Source organism: Macaca thibetana, chromosome 14, assembly GCF_024542745.1.
Source record: "Macaca thibetana thibetana isolate TM-01 chromosome 14, ASM2454274v1, whole genome shotgun sequence".
NCBI lineage: Eukaryota > Metazoa > Chordata > Mammalia > Primates > Cercopithecidae > Macaca > Macaca thibetana.
The window spans coordinates 74,851,127-74,864,728 of NC_065591.1; the positions used below are offsets into that span (position 1 = coordinate 74,851,127).

A 13,602-nucleotide genomic window follows, 5' to 3' on the forward strand; every position below is an offset into this window, starting at 1 on the left:
CATTTAACAAAAACGCTGCTTCCAGCAGCCTCAAAGAACCTTCGTCAGACACGTGAAATGTTTCTGACTGGCACGGAGTGCACCATTAAAGGACACTGTCACCTCAAATCAGCAGAAAAGGCGAGACAAACGACATAGACAGACACACATATAATAAAGCCCCACAAAACTTAAGCACGTTCATCTTAAAAATTAATAACTAGTGCTCGTCCAAGCGGCATACAAATGTTCTAAAGTAGTGCGACCACATTAAATCACTGTCTCCATTTCTCCCCACGCATCACCCCTTCCCACTCAAACCTCAGCTCTCGGGCCGTGTGTGACAGGACTGCAGTCCCCCACCTCTGCCTTCCTCTGATTTTCCAAGAGCACTTCCCAACATCCTTCCTAGCCCAGCCCCCTCACCCCGTCTCCAAAAGGTTGAGAGGAGTTGCGACTAGGGAATTGGCAGGCACCCGTCCTCTGGCGGGGGAAGGTTGCTGGAGTTGTTCTTTGCAGTGACCCAAATTGCACAGAGCTTTTCCCCTTAGCAGCGCCTGCGAGCCTCTCCCCAATCCCCCCCACCTCCCCACCGCTCACAGCTTCCCAAAAGAAAACCTTGAGAACTAAGCGGGAGGAATAACTTGGTAGAAGCATTTGAATAAATCACTTCAACTCACCTGGTTTGGGATTTTTCTCCCCACCCCAGGCATAAACAGAAATGATATGCGAATGAGTCACGCACGCAAGGCAAGGTCTGCGATGTCCTGAGTCCAAGCGCTGGAGTCAGTCCCTGCCCTGGTGCTGCTGCTACTCTTAGCTCAGCTGGAGCGAGCGGCAATCGCAAGCCCAGCAGCAGCAGGGGGTGGAGAGACCGTAGCACAATGAATGCAGTGGGGCTTTTGCAATGACATCATCCCTCTGTCCAAACGTCCCCAATAGCCATGCTCAGGGGCGGTGCTTTCTGGGAACTGTAGTCTTCTTACGTCCTGGAGGGATACCGAGGCAATTCCCCGGAACTACAATGCCCAAAATGCTCCAAAGTCGGACGCGCCCAGAGTGAAGGAGCAAAGGGGACTCGGCCGCCATGTTGGGAATACTGGGACGATTCCGCGGAGCCCGGCAGAGGTTTTAGGGGTATGCGGGAGTCAAGTGGTGGTTCAGTGGGGACAGTGAGGTGGAGGACGACCTGGTCGGATAGCCGCGGGCACGAACCTGGGAACCAGAAGGTGGAGGCCGTGCTGGGGACTGATGTAGGGCGGGACCACCTGGAAGCTGCATCAAGAGGCCCAGTGAGCCTCGGTCTCAGCTCCTGAAGGCGTTGCATGGGGCCCTACGCTTCCTTCTCCATTTTTTAGCTAAGAGATTGAGAGAGTCGGTTTACTTTTGGGCTTGGAGTATCATTTAGATCGGTTAACAATACAGTTGAGAGAGTTGGTGTCTTTTGTTGAGGTGCGAGGACCCCAGGCGGCGACCCTCGCCTCTATTCGGAGAAGCCCATTTCCACTCATGGAGTTGGGGTAGTCCTCCCAAATCCTTTTTTGTTTTGCCGTTTGTTTTCCAACCCTCCTTCCCTCTCCCCAAGGTTTCAGATTCACTGATTTTTCATACAGGAATGATTAACAAAGGCGTCCGAAGAAATCGTTGTTGGAAGGTGGCCAAGCTGGAAAGAGACGTTGCTTTGGCCCTGCAAGTAAGAAAAGAGACGGAGCAGCCTGAAGGAGTAACACTAAATTTAAAATGACACTTTTTTTTTTTTAACCAACCAGCGAAAGCAGATGTTCAAAGGGGATATTGGCCGGGTGCAGTCTCTTATGCCTTTAATCCCAGCACTTTGGGGGCAGAGGCAGGGGGTAGCTTGATTCTAGGAGTTGAAGCCCAACCTGGGCAATATACGGAGACCCCGTACCGTCTCTGCAAAAACATTAAATAAAAAAATTATCTGGGCATGGTGGCGTACCCCTGTAGTTCCAGCTACACTAGAGGCTGAGGTGGGAGAATTGCTTGAGCCCAGGAGGCTGAGGCTACAGTGAGCCAGTATCGTACCACTGTGCTCCAACCTGGGCGACAGAGCGAGCCCGTGTCTCAGAAAAGTGGGGAGGGGTAGGATATTATTAATGATAAGCCTTCTGACGTCTGGCAGTAGGTTCCAGAGTAACATCGGTCATGGATAAATTTTTTTTTTAACTAAGTGACTGAAACCAAAGTTACTTGTCTTTTGAGTGATTTCGCACGGTATCTCAAAATGAACTGTACTTTTTTTCTTGTGCCACTGAAACAATGCTGTGTGTTCTTTTTCAGAGTCTATCACACTAAGATGAGAAATGTGTTTTCTTCCTGAAGGTGTGTGATGTGTAAAAATACTGATATACTTAGGGCTGTTTCCTCCCTTTCCTTTGCACGTTATTCTGAAACAAAATTAACTAGTTACTTTGCGTCATTGAAGGTATGCACTTCACCTCTATGTTAGGAGTGAATAAAAAATAGATCCTCATATCAAAGAAAGGCTAGACAGAATGATTAAAAATGACCAAAACATGTTAGAAACAGTCTTTCAGATGTATGCAGATGGTAATTAGAAAAACACTTTTTCAAAAAATGATTGTATGTGTCATGTTTCTGGGAACAAGTCAAGATGAATGAGTTTGATTTTTAAGCAGAAGTAGTATGTGTTGGTGTCATCCGTGAATACCACAATGAAAAAGGCTCAAAGTTTTTGTTACTTAGAAACTTCTCTAAGTAATGGTGGTAAGTACAGGAAAAGGAACAATGTCTACCATTTTCTTTCTAACCTTCAGTTTATTGTAATGTTGTAAGCTTAATAGAGATTTACACTTAGGCTTAATTTCAAGCTCTTCAATTATTTTTCGTGGTTGGTGATTCAGGTGTATTCTCATGTCTTATGTAAATTTATCTTGAGTTTGTTCATTTTATAATATATTTCTTTATGTAAGCCATAGCCTTGTCAGTTTGAGTTATATGGAAGACAAATTGTAGGGAAAAAGAGCTACAAACTACTCAGAAACCTTCTGTCTGAGCTGGGCATGGTAGTGCATGCTTGTAGGCTTAACTACTTGGGAGGCTGAGGCAGGAGGATCACTTGATCCATTAGTTTCAGGCTGCAGTGAGCTATGATTGTGTCACTGCACTCCAATCTGGGCAACAGTGAGACTATGTCTGTTTTTAAAAAAGAAAGAAATCCTGTGTTTGAAAAGTGATAGGTGTAGAATACAGTGATTTCTATAATTTGTCATGTGTTTGAGTAGTTTTCTGTCTTTATATCTAATAGACATCTGACCATAAAGATAGAAGAAATCCTGCACTCTTTAGAGATTTTATTTATAAAATTAATATTTGAGGAGTTGGGGAGGCCAGCTTCTGAAAAAATAACCGCAGTGTCCTGGAGAAACACTGCAGGTTAGGAAAACATTGTTAAAGTAGAATTAGGAATGTCTAGAGGAGGTAAAGCTTTTCATCTCTCAAAAAAGAATTAGGGCCAGGTGCAGTGGCTGACACCTGTAATCCTAGTGCTTTGGGAGGCCGAGATGGGCACATCACTTGGGGCCAGGAGTTCAAGACCAGCCTGGCCAACATGGGGAAACCCCATCTCTTCAAGAAATAGAAAAGTTAGCCAGGTGTGGTGGTGTACGCCTGTAATACCAGCTGCTAGGGTGGCTGAGGCAGGAGAATCGCTTGAACTGGGGAGGTGGAAGGGGCAGTGAGCAGAGATTGAGCCACTGTACTCCAGCCTGGGCAACAGAGCAAGACCCTATCTCAAAAAAATAATAAAGCGAATTAGGACATTGATTTGTATTAAAATTATAGGTAGCTCATTTAAGAGTATGAAGTCAATTGCTGTTAGAGCAAGGGTTTTTTTCAATAGAGGTGTCAGGATAACCTAGAGAGCTCTAAAAGTATATGGCTATTACCTACCCATCCCTGTTGAAATCTCCAGGGTTAGATCCAAGTATTGTGTTTTTAAAACTATAGGTGAGTCTACAAGAGTTGGATGGAGTAGTCCTCTACGTCCTGTATTTGTATTTTTGCAGTATGTTACACAATAACAAAAGCTTTGAGAAAGATTTTAGGTTTATTGCTAATTATACCCATGAATCAATTCTGAAAATGTGTAGATAAGGAATTTACCTGGTGAACTGTTTACACATGGCAGTTGTGGGAGGGAGAGGGGAGTGAGAGATGAGGTGAGATCAGTTTTAGCCTTAAGAGAACCAACCGGGCCTGGCACGGTGGCTCATGTGAGCCTGTAATCCCAGCAATTTGGGGCCAAGTCGGGTGGATCATGAGGTCAGCAGTTCGAGACCAGCCTGACCAACATAGTGAAACCCTGTCTCTACTAAAAATACAAAAAAATTAGCTGGGCGTACTGGCGGGCACCTGTAATCCCAGTGACTTGGGAGGCTGAGGCAGAAGAATCGCTTGAAACTGAAAGGCAGAGGTTGCAGTGATCCAAGATTGTACTGCTGCACTCTAGTCTGGGCAATAAGAGCAAAACTCCATCTAAAAAAAAAAAGAAGGACCAACCATGATATCCTGACTAACCTGTATATTTCTTAGAATTAGGGTTTGGCCTAATATTAAGGAAGTCTAATGTTAAGAGACACCTAGTAAGAGCTCAATGCTGTGGTAAAATTATGATAGTTATGGAGAAACTTAAAAGTTGAGACAATATGTTTTTTAGAATTTTCTGAAAATAAAAATTTTCCTGCCCTAAGTCTTGAATTTTTAAGTTATTGATGTTATCTTAATGTTTATGATATTTGAACAAGTGATATTATAATAGAGTATCTTTTAGGTCATAGTGACCCCTTTTTAGAGCTGAGAAATCTTACAAATTCTTTAGCCCATGTTTTACAGATAAGGAAATGGGCATGCGCAAAGTGAAATTAAAACGTGCCATTGGTCACACTGTACATTGATGGCAAAAGGCAGGGCAGAATTAGAATCCAATTATCTTACCTGTTCAGTATCTTTAATGCTACAGCAAGCTCACCACTGTTTCTCTTTACTCTTTAAACAGTGGATTTTTTTTGTCATGATACTCTCAGAATTTGATTTCTTGTATAATGCAGTTCCATACTTGCTTATATTTTATGTTTCAACCAAAAACACATTTTACTTTTAATAGAGGAGCTTAAGTTCCTAATGTAAATAATTGAGTGTGAGCTTCAGATACTTCAGGGTGGTATTAATAAACTTTGCTTTTCCAAATAGTTTCAGATAAGCATTTAATATTCAAAGCTTCCTCTTTACAGCTTAGGAAGTGGACTGGTTAAGTGACTTGAGTTCATACAGGAATATATCGGTATGTTCCTAATTCCCATCAAGTGTACCATTATATAATCTTGCTAACAGATCTAACAGATTACCTTTTTTTTTTCTTGGAGATAGAGCCTTGCTCCATCGCCCAGGTTGGAGTGCAGTGGCACAATCTTGACTCACTTCAACCTCTGCCTCCCAGGTTCAAGTGATTCTTCTGCCTCAGCCTCCCGAGTACCTGGGACTACAGGCAGGCACTACCATGCCCAGCTAATTTTTGTGTTTTTAGTAGAGACGGGGTTTCACCATGTTGGCCAGGCTGGTCTCGAACTCTTGACCTCAAGTGATCTGCCTGCCTCTGACTCCCAAAGTGCTGGAATTAACAGGAGTGAGCCACCATGCCTGTCCTCTAGGGAAAATCTTTAGTTCATTCTGGACAATGAGAAAACTTTTAACATTTTTACTTTTAGTTAACAATACTCAGGAAAATAAAAAGTGTGCTTTTTAGTCTTAGTGACCCAGCTTGAGTTTGAAACAAATTTACATAATTTTAGCTGCTTAATATGCTGCTGAAGATAAATGCAGTAAATATCCTAAGGTCAAGATTTGAAATCCAAATGTCTATAGTAATGATTAACAGGAAAAGAGGGTCCTCTTTATTATTTTATTTCTCAATTTTTAACAGGTTTGGATAATTAAGGGAGCACTAGAAAACTTTTTTTTTTTTTTAGGTAGAGTCTCTGTTGCCCAGGCTGGAGTATAGTGGTACAATCTCAACTCACTGCAACCTCCGCCTCCTGGGTTCAAGCAATTCTCCTGCCTCAGCCTCCTGAGTAGCTGGGATTAACAGGCGTGCGCCACCATACCAAGCTAATTTTTGTATTTTTATTAGAGACGGGTTTCATCATGTTGGTCAGGCTGGTCTCAAAACTCCTGACCTCGTGATCCGCCTGCCTCGGCCTCCCAAAGTGCTGGGATTTCAGGGGTGAGCCACTGCGCCCAGCCGAAAACATTTCTTTGCAAGGATAAATATATGAAGATGAACTTACCAAGCGTAAATATGTTCATGAATATAGCCACTTAAGGAAATTCAAACATGCAGAGATGTTCAGCTGTATGCAATTATGTAAGTAGGTACATATTCATGAAGCCTAATTTGATGTAGAATCTGAGGGTGCTGCCTATACATAAACTTGCTTAAAGGTTAAAACTTTTAAGGAATGCTCATCAAAGTCACCCTCTTACACCTAACTGCTGATTTCATGAATGTGGCGCATAGGTGCTTATCAAACTGAATACCTTGGGGACTTGAGCTGCTTCAGCACCAGAAGATAAAATTCAGTAACTGTAATCCTTGAAGTACCTAAGTGATACATTTTTTTTTAAGACTAAGCCAAAATAAAACAGCTTTCCTCATTCCCTACCCTCTCCAACCAAACTTTTAGCCATTTTATTTATTTATTTATTTATTTATTTATTTATTTGCGATGGGGTCTAGCCATGTGGAGTACAGTGGCTATTCACAAGCATGATCATAGCAAATGACAGCCTCAGACTCCTGGGTTCAAGCGATCCTGCCTTAGCCACTCAAGTAACTAGGACTACAGGTGTATACTGGGGCTTCTAGCCATTTATGTAGTACTAAGTGGCAGCTTCTATAGTTTCTTAGTACTTGTCCTTGTAAAACTGCACAGTGTGTATTCTCTTGGCTCAATTATTAGCATATGTAGAGCCATTTCCTTGTGAATGTTTTGTATTTTCTATAAGAAAACCAGGAAAACTTAAGTGTTTTAATATGCTGAAATAAAGCAACTGAAGAATTTTGTTTTTGCCTTTAAGTGGTAATGTATAAAAGTATACTATTGCAGATATACTTACAGAGTGTTTTCATCGCAATTAAAATACTGCAGCTGACTAGTATGTTCCATATGTGTATATAAATGACTTATACTGGTCATCTGCTATTTTTATGGAATACTAACAGTAGTTTGGTACATTTAAGGAGTCTTAACAGTTTAAAGTGTTATTTTGATGATAAACTGTTTACATTTATTTGTTTTTACATTTGGCAGTCTAAATGCAAGAGTCTCCATTTCAGCTGTTTACTCTGTATATCTTTAATGTTGGGCATTATGCCTCTTTCTTGAGTTTCAGTCCTATGACTGTTCCATTTTCAGTATTCATGTTTATGTGTCTTTCTAAAATTGTTTTGCTTCTGTTTCTTACTGCTCTTGAGACAATTTATGGGCAAATTTTGTTACTTTTCAACTGGCAGTGTATTTCCCTGTGAAGAGTTGCTGGATTGCCTCATTTTTCAGATAAACTGAATTAATGTAGTAGTGAGGAGAAACCAGATTTCAGAGGTTTGAGAAGTGAATGAATGGGAATGAGAAAAGAAGTAGGTACTTAAACTTTTAAGAAGTTTGGCTCTGAAAAAGGTAATGGGTTAGAGAGGGCAGGATTGTAAGGATTTAAGATGGGAGAAGAGGCATAAGCATATTTAAATTTCCCTACTTAGGGGCCAAAAATCATACCGTACCTCAGTCTGATAACTTTGTGAAAGAATTCAAGGACACAAAATTCTGCCCTGCCCTGAAATCTAGCCAGGAGGAAGGGAGAGGAGCTCTGAAGTACTTTTGTAATTTTCTTCTACATAATAATTGATTTTGTTTGATTATTTTTCTTTCCCATAGCTCCTATTTGCCAGGTTTTTCATGGCTGCCTATTTAACCAAACTTGTACTTGCAAGAATAGTGCGTATTTATGATTCTTGATTCCAAAAACACATGGCGATGATAATGTCTCTGCTTCTTTTGAGAAATTAACTTGGTTCTGAAAGATAGCGTTTACTTTTCACACCTGTATCATTAATACTTCCTTGCCAAACCTAACTAGGATCCTCCCCACCACTATTAGAGAACACTGATGCTCGGTTGAACCAGGGTGTTAAATGTGAACAGGATTTGTCTGTGTTGTTGCCCAAATATGTTTATCAATACACATTACCTGGAGGAAGAGAAATCTGAGATAATTGAATTCATTAGATTACTTACATGAAGAAGGTTTAATTGTATAAATACAGAAAAATGCACAAGGAAAGAAACTGACACCTTAAGGCAACAAAGCCCTCCATAAAAAGTAACCCAATTCTGACAGTTGTGAACTAACGTCCATTACCTGAAGTCCTTCTCATTCCATTACCCAATAACATAAATAATATGAATTCAGTAAATAAGCTGCTTTATGTCTTGAGAGATTTAACTGGCAGAATAAATGGAAAGAAGTCAGTAAAAAGGGAGCAGTTGACCAAGCATGGTGTCTCACACCAATAACCCCAGCACTTTGGGAAGCCGAGGCAGGCAAATCACTTGAGGTCAGAAGTTCAAGACCAACCTGGCCAACATGGTGAAAACCCGTCTCTACTAAAAATGCAAAAATTAGCCAGGCTTAGTGGCAGGTGCTTGTAACCCCAGCTACTCAGGAGGCTGAGGCAGAAAAATCACTTAAAACCCAGGAGAGGCCGGGCGTAGTGGCTCACGCCTGTAATCCCAGCACTTTGGGAGGCCGAGGCAGGCGGATCACGAGGTCAGAAGATCGAGATCATCCTGGCTATCATGGTGAAACCCCATCTCTACTAAAAATACAAAAACAAAATTAGCTGGGCTTGGTGGTGGGCGCCTGTAGTCCCTGCTACTCCAGAGGCTAAGGCAGGAGAATGGCATGAACCTGGGAGGTGGAGCTTGTAGTGAGCCGAGATCGCACCACTGCACTCCAGCCTGGGCGACAGAGTGAGGCTCCATCTCAAAAAAAACCCAGGAGGCAGAGGCAGTGAGCTGGGATCGCGCCACTGCACCCCATCCTGGGCAACAGGACGAGGCTCCATCTCAGAAAAAAAAAAGGCTGAGCATGGTGGCATGTTCCTGTAGTCTTAGCTACTCAGGAGGCTGAGGCAGGAGGATCACTTGAGCCCAGGAGTCGTAGGCTGCAGTGAGCTATTATGGTGCCATTGTGCTCCAGCCTGGGTAAGAGTAAGGCCTTGTTTTAGTAAAAAGGGAGTAACCAAGACAGGTAAGGATTCAGTAAAATAAAAGTCAAAAGAAGTTTATTACTAGAGCGTAGCCCTGTAACCCGGTATGTCCAAATGTGATTTAATTTGCTCTCATGAGATGTGCACCAGAAGGAATAACCTGAGGCATTTCAAAGAAAAAACAAAATGTGACCTGCTAGTTCTGTTATTCTGCCACAAGTTAACACATTTTGAACTTCAGTTAAGTGCAGAATCTCAAACATCCAGTGTGACTCCCCAAATCTCAAAAATTTAGGCTAAAACCTAATTTTGTGTCCAAGCCAGTGCCTGCGTGTTCCTGCTGAATGTAAAACTTTGGTCCAGCAATCTTCTTACCAGTGGAGGGAGGGAGAGATATGAAAATAATGTTTAATGGTAATTGTTTATTGTCATAGGCCCATATTATACCCAGATTTAGAGAGCTATTTGACACACATGTAACCTAATGTTAATTTTAACTTAATATCTGCTCAGTCAGGTAAGACATGAAACTTCATACAGGTCCATTTAACGTGCCTAAACCTAAGTAGAAACACAAAAGCTATGTATAGTCCCTTGTTGCTTGAGATAACACTAAATTTTTAAAGAACAGCTTGGTGCTGTGGTAGATAGATTTCACTTAAAATGCATTTAACAATTTACAGATAACTGGAAAGTAATTCATCTTAGAACCCTGGTAGGGACATGCTATTAAAATATTTGTGTACTAGTTGAAGTCAAAATAGAACTACAGCCTATCACATGGTATTTATACTACTATACATTATGATTAATAAAGCCACCTAAGGTCGTTACTCCATGATCATGGGAAGTTGGTTTCGTCATTAAGAGTTTGGGTTTAGCAACAAAAATCTTGCATTTGAATCTAAACACATTACATGATTTTAGGCATGTTCATCATTCTGAGATTAAATAAAAAAGAAGGAAATATATGAAAAATGCTTAATAAGTACTCAGAAGGTAGTATGGTGTAGCAACTTAGAATGTAGACTTCAGAGCCAGTCAGCTAGGATTGAAATGACACTTCTGCCAATCACTGTTGACTATAAGCAAGTTATTTAACTCTGCCTCCATTTTGTCTGTGAAGTAGGGATAAAATCTTTCTCACTAGGTTGCTGTAAGAATTAAATGGATATATCACATGTGAGATCACTTTATTTGAGGCCAAAAAACTTTTTTTTTAACTAGGATTAACTGAAAATAATCTATTAAAAACATTCTTTATCATGAGAAGTATGATTTTGTGTACTTTAGGTGTTACAAAGCAATGTCCTCTCAGTTTTAACTTTACCAAAATACCTATCTTAGTAAATGATACTATATATACCAAATATTGCATGTGTGTATATAAACTTCAACTACTTCTGTCATTGACAGTTTAAAAATTGAGATAAGGTAAGTATTATCTGAGTAATATAACCATTTTCTACATTTATTTATTTATTTAGAGAGTCTCACTCTGTCACCCAGGCTGGAGTGCAATGGCGTGGTCTCAGCTCACTGCATCCTCTGCCTCCCGGGTTCAAGCAATTCTCCCACCCCACCCTCCCAAGTAGCTGGGACTGTAGACATGTGCCACCACACTTGGCTAATTTTTGTATTTTTAGTAGAGATGGGGTTTCACTCTGTTGGCCAGGCTGGTCTCGAACTCTTGACCTTGTGATCTGCCTAAGGTGAGGATCACTTGAGCCCGAGAGGTTGAGGCTGCAGTGAGCCATGATCATGCCACTGCACTCCAGCTTGGGCTACAGAGCAAGACCTTGTCTCTCAAATAAAATAAAATAAACAAAAAAATTCACGATGCTTCCCAAAAGCTTATTGTAACATCTAAGAAATAATTTTACCTTCCAACTCTCCTTCCCTTCTAGCACAATGCTGCTGGCTGATAAACCACTAAGCTGCCTTGGCAGCTACATATTATTGTTACCAGTAGGTAATATGCTATTTCTTCTGCTTGGCACATACGCAGTAGGCATGAAGTAATTGCTTACTGGATAAATAAGTTGTAAATTCTAAAACTGATGGATTGCTTAGTCCTTTAACAATTAATTTACATCCCCCCTCCCACTCATCCATTTCTTTTGTGACAGATTTTGCACTAGCCAACTGCACTGTTTCAGACAATCAAGAAAATATAACATTTCTTGATGAAATCCTACCTCGCCTCAACAGGAGACTGAATTGGAGTCCTTGATTCTCAGTATATCAGAACTAGTCTGTGAAAGGATCAGGAGAGGACCATAGTATTGGAGAATAAAACATTATGTATTGATGGTTGAGCTTTATGTCATCCTGTAGTTAACGCTATGACCACAAGGCCATTACTGTTAACACTTATCTTCTGAAGGAAGCCTGTGAAATATCTCCAGAAAGACTAGGGGATTTTTTTTCCTGTTTGTTTGTTTCTTTGAGATGGAATTTGCTCTGTTGCTCAGGCTGGAGTACAGTGGTGCTGTCTCAGCTCACTGCAACCTCTGCCTCCCAGGTTCAAGTGATTCTCCTGCCTCAGCCTTCGGAGTAGCCAGGACTATGCACTGTGCCACCACACCCAGCTAATTTTTGTATTTTTGATACAGAGGGTTTCCCCATGTTGGCCAGGCCGGTCTTGAACCGGCCTCAAGTGATCCGCCCACCTCGGCCCAAAGTGCTGGCCACCACGCCCGGTCAGACTTGTTTTTTAGTGAAATAAATTGTTTTCCTTTAAGACCTTCTTTATGATAACAGATTCCAAGAATATGCAGTTTTGTCAACAGCTGTTTCATCCTCAGTTTCTTTAAAAATAAAATACAATTAGAACATTTTTAGATAGGCCATATCCAGTCTATTTTTCTGTCACCCAGTAAGGTTTTCTGTCATCAGCACAGGCCTATGAAAGGTCTCCTGTTACATACCCCAGCACTAATGTTTCTAATAGAATGTTGAGATAAGTTGTTGCCATGTAATTGGACTACATTCAGTCTTTCTCTACCCTCTGTCCTCTATTTACCCACCTATGCGTGTTGTGTGTGTCCTACTAATTATATTGACAGTACATGACCACTAAGTAGTTAAGTTCTTTTTTTTTTTTTTTTTTTTTTTTTTTTTTTGAGACAGAGTTTTGCTCTTGTTTCCCAGGGTGGAGTGCAGTGGCGCGATCTCGGGTCACCGCAACCTCCGCCTCCCGGGTTCAAGCAATTCTCCTGCCTCAGCCTCCTGAGTAGAGTAGCTGGGATTACAGGCATGTGCCACAATGGTGGCTAATTTTGTATATTTAGTAGAGACAGGGTGTCTCCATTTTGGTCAGGTTGGTCTCGAACTCCTGACCTCAGGTGATCCAGCCTCGGCCTCCCAAAGTGCTGGGATTACAGGCGTGAGCCACCGCGCGCCCAGCCCATAAGTTCTTTTAAAAGCAGGAGCTCAACCATATTTGTGTTCACATTTCCTTCTGCTTAAAACAGGGCTTTTGTTTCTTCAGTATATATTCATTCGGTATCCACTAGGTGTCAGATAATATACAAGGTAGGTTCTAGGGATACCAAGATAAATAAACAACAGACTTGCCAATATGAGTCTATGACAGTTTTGGCGGGGAGAGATGGAAAATAGATCTGCAAGCCAAAAAAGCTGCAGTAGAATAATACAAATATTGTAATGGCAATACAATACAGAACTATTTTACATTTAGTAATCAGTATCAATTAAATGGGTAAAATGGATATGTTGGCATGAAATATCACTGAGAAAAACACTAAGAACTGTATAGAAATTGAATTAGACATATCAGTAATATTAGTAGGAAGGGAAGAGAATATTTGATTCTAGGTAGGCTATCAATCAGGATGCTTTTTCAGCACAGCCCTGGAGTAAAATCTGTAACCTTCGAAAACAATCACATTTTTGTTCTTATGCAATCTTTTTTAAAAAAGCATTTATTGTTTTGGCTCCAGTCCCTGTATGTTAAAATTTTAGTATCAGTCTTAATTCTCACTTACCTTCCCCAGACCTTATTCCCTAATTTTCTCATTTCCATTAGTCTCAATAAGTGCCAACCTTACCTTGAGTAGAATAGTGGATTTCCCAGCTTACAATGACTAACAAGTCATTTCCAAAAACATCTGTCCAAAAAGTCTGCCTCAGTGACTAAATTTCTAGCATTAGAATGTCATTCTTAGTACACTGATTTGATCTTTACAAATTACATAAATGTATAAAATTATCACATGAACCCCAAATTATATGCATCTAATATGTATGTGTCAATAAAAAAATAATTCTGTATGCTTTTTCTCCTGTTAAAGAAT

General features: G+C 40.8%; 1 protein-coding gene and 1 long non-coding RNA gene across 4 annotated transcripts in view; one reads left to right on the plus strand and one right to left on the minus strand.

The window, feature by feature from the left end:
* The window catches only part of RAB30 (RAB30, member RAS oncogene family), a 101,609-nt gene extending 100,718 nt beyond the window's left edge, over nt 1-891 (minus strand). The window contains exon 1 of one of the 3 annotated variants that reach the window (XM_050755902.1): nt 660-891. The gene's annotated coding sequence lies outside the window, so the exon portion shown is untranslated. The remainder of the gene's footprint in view (nt 1-659) is intronic. The other 2 variants (XM_050755905.1, XM_050755903.1) reach the window with 2 other exon arrangements.
* A 146-nt stretch (nt 892-1,037) lies between these two features.
* Nucleotides 1,038-13,190, plus strand: LOC126934937 (uncharacterized). Its single transcript, XR_007719144.1, has 2 exons — nt 1,038-1,116; nt 1,593-13,190. It is a non-coding gene; the product is annotated as an uncharacterized LOC126934937 (long non-coding RNA).
* Nucleotides 13,191-13,602: the final 412 nt, after the last annotated feature.